The sequence below is a fragment of the Cynocephalus volans genome, chromosome 10 (assembly GCF_027409185.1).
Source record: "Cynocephalus volans isolate mCynVol1 chromosome 10, mCynVol1.pri, whole genome shotgun sequence".
Classification (NCBI taxonomy): domain Eukaryota; kingdom Metazoa; phylum Chordata; class Mammalia; order Dermoptera; family Cynocephalidae; genus Cynocephalus; species Cynocephalus volans.
Genome location: NC_084469.1, coordinates 86,910,997 through 86,917,124, shown reverse-complemented (window position 1 = coordinate 86,917,124; position 6,128 = coordinate 86,910,997). Strand labels below are relative to the sequence as shown.

The 6,128-nt window shown below is 34.0% G+C and overlaps 1 pseudogene; it reads left to right on the top strand.

The window, feature by feature from the left end:
* Positions 1–2,534: 2,534 nt before the first annotated feature.
* Positions 2,535–3,436, top strand: LOC134387464 (alpha-methylacyl-CoA racemase-like; annotated as a pseudogene).
* The last annotated feature ends 2,692 nt before the right edge of the window (positions 3,437–6,128 follow it).

Below are 6,128 nucleotides of genomic sequence, written 5' to 3'. Positions count from 1 at the left end.
ACTAGCACCAGAATGGTTCTCCTGTCATAAACAACTATAAAACTAGACACAATATATGACAACTGGTTTTGGGAAATATACAAGAGACAACACAAAGCAGACAATTACAAAGAAGTAAGAAGGGAAATTCATGCAATAAGTCTCCTGGTCACTCAGCACTCTGTTTGGGTTACAGTAATAGCACAATCGTAACACAACAATCTAAAGTCTGGGCAGAACATGACAAGTGTGCTGAGATGAGAAAACAGAGGTCAGAGTTTGGGTCACCTCAAGTGCCTTGAATATGCACAGTGGAGCATTAAAGAAAGGGAGTTATATGTGTGTTGGGGGGTATGTTTCATTCAAGACCATGGCTGAGGGTGAGACTGCACATTCACGGAAAGGAGTACCCAACACTAACCAGAAAGAAGCTGTTAGGAGATTGAAAACAGGACAGAGAGACCAGAGATTGAACGGTTGTCTGGGAAAACGGTTGACAGGGAAAGAGCAGCATAGTGGGGGCTACATATTGGACTCTTGAACTTATCAGAGTAGAGATCTCTTGAACACTTTGTAAACATCCCAGGCATCCTTTGAGACACCAGAAAAGTTGTCTTAGGTATCAAAACTACTCTACATTTTCTCTAGTAAAGTATAAATTCAAGCTCCAACAAGAACTCCAAACTAGAGAGTTTTAGGTTTGAGTCCTCCCAAGTTAGAGGGGCTTGAGAAATACCTTGGGCATTCCATAGATCTACATTTACAAAGCATAAAACCAAGCCTACCTAAGTTCAAGATGATCTACAAGCCATTGAACTGCCTAATGAAACTATACACACACTCCTAAAAGAGAATAACAGAATTCAGATTCTCTACAACATGTAATCTATAACGTGCAGTATTCAATCAAACATCACTAGACATACAAAGAAACATGAAAATGTGATCCAGAGATAAGGAAAATGTAATTAAGAAAGTAAAGATGGTTCAGATGTTGGAGTTAGCAAAGACTTTAAAACAGCTATCATTATAAGTATTTTCAAAGAATTAAAGTAAAAAGTCTTAATGAATAAACAGAATAAGAATTTGAGCAGAAAAAATGCAAACCATAAAAAAGAACCAAGTAAAAATTCTAGAACTGAAAATTATAATAATTGAAGTTTAAAAAGCCATATGAACTTAATAGATTCTATGTGAACAAAGAAAGTACATAGATTAATAGACATTTTTCAATCAGAAGTGCAGTGAAAAAAAGAACTGAAACAAAACAAAACAAAAAGGGAGCCTTAGGGACCTGTGTAAAAATATTAAATTGCCTAATAAGAGTCTCAAAGTCTGTGATTCTCTAAGATTATTTCAGAAAACCTGAAATATTAGAGCAATTTTCATGATAATATTAAGATATTACTTGCCCTTTACTCTGTCTTTATTTCATGGGTGTATAGTGGTGTTTTCCAGAGGTTACATGATGAGTGACATTACAACAGACTGAATGCAGAAAAGCCACACTATAAAAACATATATGTCATTCTTCTCAGTAAGGTTTTAAAATTTTTATTTCATTAAGATTATATTATTTATGTTAATGTGTAATGGTATTATTCTTACTCTTCACGTTATTGTTTTTTATATGTGTAAGTAAATATTTTAAATTTTTCTAGTCTTAATTTCTAATACAGCAAATATGAATAGAAATAACTACATAAACAAATGCTCTTTGGGGTTCTTGAAAATTTTAAATAGTGTAAAGGAGTATTGATCCCCCAAAATATAACTATTGGTTTTACCTACACATAATTGGAATCCAAGAAGGAAAAAACAGTGATAATGGGCACACCAAAATTTGGAGAAATGATGATTGAAAATTTAACAAATTGGAAAAAACACCAATAACTTAAGATAAAACACACACACACACACACACACACACACACACACACACACACACACACACACACACACAAACCCAAACAAACAAAACTAAGTCAATCCCAAGCAAGACAAATATAAAGTAAAACATCAGAGTCAAGTTGCTGAACACCAGAGTTAAGAAAATTCTGAAAGCAGCCATATTAAAAACACACTTAAATACAGAAAAAAAGCATACATGTAACTGTTTGCTGACTTCTCATCTGAAATAATGGAAGCTAAGAGACAATTGAATTACATTTTTAAAGAGTAGAAAAACCCTTTTGTCAACCCAGATTTCTATCTCCAGCAAAAATCATCTGTGAAAATGTGGATAAAATACTTTGAGACAAAAAAAGTTTGAAAAATTTATTGTTAGGGTACTTTTACTACAAGAAACACTAAGAAATTATCATTTAGGCTGAAGGTAATGATATAAAATGGAAATTTTGATCTGCATAAAAGGAATTAAAGGGCATAAGAAACTGGAAATGAGTCTGTAAATATGAAAGTCTCTCTTTTTTCTTATAATTTATTTAAATTTACTTAAAATAAAACTAATTGTTTAAAACATAAATCATGACATTGTAGAGTAATGTTTAACATATACGGAGGAGTGAAAAATGAAACAACACTTGCAGAAAGGCATGAAGAGGTAAAGAGAATAATCCCATGATAAGAATATTTTCTTGTAAAATAGGAAGTGTAAAGTGCCAGATCTGAAGTGTGAAATGCAAGGAGGTATAATATTGACTCTAAATAGAGACTAAGTAAAAATGCAGCCATTCTGAAGTTTTGGGGATAACATGTCAACACACTAATTTTGAAGGAACACAATTCAGCCTGTAAGAAAGAGTGTCATGGAGAAACTCCAGCTCAGCCCAGGGATTCTGCAGCAAGAAAATCCAAAGTTCATCTATGCCAGGCTGAGTGGATCTGGACAGTCAGGAAGATTCTCCAGGGTAGCTGGCCATGATGTCAACTGTTTGGCTTTGTCAGGTGTTCTATCAAAAATTGGCAGAAGTGATGAGAATCCATATGCACACTGAATCTCCTGGCAGACTTTGACGCTGGTGGCCTCATGTGCACATTGGGCATTGTGATGGCTCTTTCTGGACACGTATGCTCTCGCAAAGGTCGGGTCATTGATGCAAACATGGTGGAAGGAACAGCATATCTAAGTTCTTTTTTGTGGAGAACTCAAAAATCGAGTCTGTGGGAACAACCTTCATGGCAGGACATATTAGACAGTGGAGCACCTTTCTATACTACTTACTGGACAGCAGATGGGGAATTCATGGCTGTTGCAGCTGCAGAACCCCAGTTCTACAAGATGCTTATCAAAGGACTTAGACTAAAGTCTGATGAACTTCCCCATCAGATGAACATGACTGACTGGCCAGAAATGAAGAAGAAATTTGCGTATGTATTCGCAAAGAAGACAAAGTCAGAGTGCTGTCAAATCTTTGATACAACACCATTTACTTGTTTTTGCTTTTGTTGTCTGTGGTTTGGGTGTCATATCCCAAAAAATCATTGCCAAGACTAATGTCAAGCAGCTTTTTCCTTATATTTCCTTTTAGTAGTTTTAGTTTCAGGTGTTATATTTATATCTTTAATTCATTTTGAGTTGATTTTGTATATGACGTGAGATAAGATTTTGATTTCTGCATAGCAAGGAAAAAAAACCAATGGAGTGAAAAAACAACCTATGGAATGAGAGAAAGCACTTGCAAACTATATATCTTTTAAAGGGCTAATATCCAAAATTTATAAAGTACTCAAACAACTCAACAACAGAAAAACAAATAACCAGATTGAAGATGGGCTAAGGTTTTAAATAGACAGCTCTTCAAAAAAGCCATAAGAAAAGTATCTCAGCACAATAAATGGCATATATAACAAACCCACAGCTAACATCATACAGAACTAGGGAAAATTGAAAGCTTTTTCTCTAAGAACATCAACAAGACAAGACAACCACTTTTGCCACTTTTATTCAACATAGTTTTGGAAGTCTTAGCCAGAGCAATTCGGCAAGAGAAAGAAAAAAAGGGCACCAAAATTGAAGTCATATCATCCCTGTTTGCAGATAACATGATCTTATATACAGAAAAATCTAAAGACTCCACAAAAAAACTCTTAGAACTGATAAATTCAGTAAAGTGGCAGGATACAAAATCAACATATGAAAATCAGTAGCATTTCTATGCACCAATAATGAACTAGCTGAAAAAATAAATCAAGAAAACAGTCCCATTTACAATAACTACCCCAAAATAAAATACCTAGGAATAAATTTAACCAAGGTGGTGAAAAAAATCTCTACAATGAGAACTACAAAATATTGATGAAAGAAATTGAAGAGGACACAGAAAAATGCAAAGACATCCCACATTCATGAGTTGGAAAAGCTAATTAATATTTGTGAAAATGACCATACTACCAAAGTTATGCACAGATTCAATGCAATCCTTATCAAAATACTAATGACATTCTTCACAGAAACAGAAAAAACAATACTAAAATTAATATGGAACCACAAAAGACCCCAAATAGCTAAGGCACTCCTAAGAAAAATAACGCAAAGCTGGAGGCCTTAAACTACCTGACTTCAAAATATACTACAAAGCTATAGTAATCAAAAGAGCATGGTACTGGCGTAAAACAGACATGACACATAGGCTAAAGGAACAGAGTAGAAAACCCAGAAATATGTCTGCATATCTACAGCCAGCTAATTTTTGACAAAGGTGCCAAGAATATACAATGGAGAAAATACAGATTCTTCAGTAAATGGTGCTGGGAAACTGGATATCCATATGCAGAAGAAACTAGGCCCCTACTTCTCCCCATATACAAAAATCAACTCAAAATGGATTGAAGAATTAAACATAAGACCTGAAACTATAAAATTACTAGAAGAAAACAGGGGAACTACTCCAGACCAAGATATTGGTCTGGGTAAAAATTTTATGGGTAAGACTTCTAAAGCACATGCAACTAAGCAAAAAATGGACAAAAGAATTAATTATATCAAAATGAAAAGTTTCTGCACAGCAAAAGAAACAATCAACAGAGAGAAAAGGCAATCTACAAAATGAGAAAAAATATTTGCAAGCTATTCATCTGACAAGGGATTAATATCCAGAATATACAAGAAACTTAAACAACCCAACAGCAAAAAAACCCCAAAACCCCAAAAAACAAAAAACAAAACCAAAAACAAATAATTTGATTAAAAAATGGACAAATGACCTGAATAGACATTTCTCAAAAGAAGACCAACAGGTACTTGAAAAAATGCTCAACATCACTACTCATCAGGGAAATACAAATCAAAACCACAGTGAGTTGTCATCTCATTCCAGAGAAAAGGGAACCTTTGTACACTGTTGGTGGGAATGTAAATTGGTACAGCCATTGTGGAAAACATTTTGAGTTTCTTCAAAAAAGTAATAATAGAAATATCACGTGATCCACCAATCACACTTCTGGGTATATATCCAAAGGAAATGGAATAAGTATCTCAAAGAGATATCTGTACCTTCATGTCCATTGCTGCATTATTCACAATAGCAAAGATATGGAAACAACCTAAGTGTCCATCAATTGATGAATAAATACAGAAAATGTGGCCTATATATACAATGGAGGAAATTCTGCCATTTGCAATAACATGGATGAACCTTGAGGATGTTATGCTAAGTGAAATAAGCCAGACACAGACAGACAAATACTGCATGTGTCACTTACATGTAGGATCTAAAAAAGTTGAACTTATAGAAACAGAGAGTAGAATGATGGTTGCCTGGTATTGGGTGTTGGGAAAATGGGGAGATATTGGTTAAAGGGTACAAAGGCTCAGTTATGTGGGATGAGTAAGTCCTAAAGATCTAACATACAGCATGCTGACTATAGTTAATTATAATGTGTCATACACTTGAAATTTTCTGAGAGTTGATATTAAGTGTTTTCCCCACGAAAAACTAAAAATGATAATTATGTGAGGGGATGGACATGTTAATTAGCTTGATTGTGGTAATTATATATGTAATTAAAACATTATATTGTGTACCTTAAATATATACAATTTTTGTCAAGTATACCTTAGTAAAGCAGGAAAAAATAAGGGAGACTTAAATTTATTATCAAAAATCTTTCCATAAAAGAAATTGTATGTGGGGATGAATTCTGCAGTAAATTCTATCAAACATTTATGAAAGCAATAACAACAATAT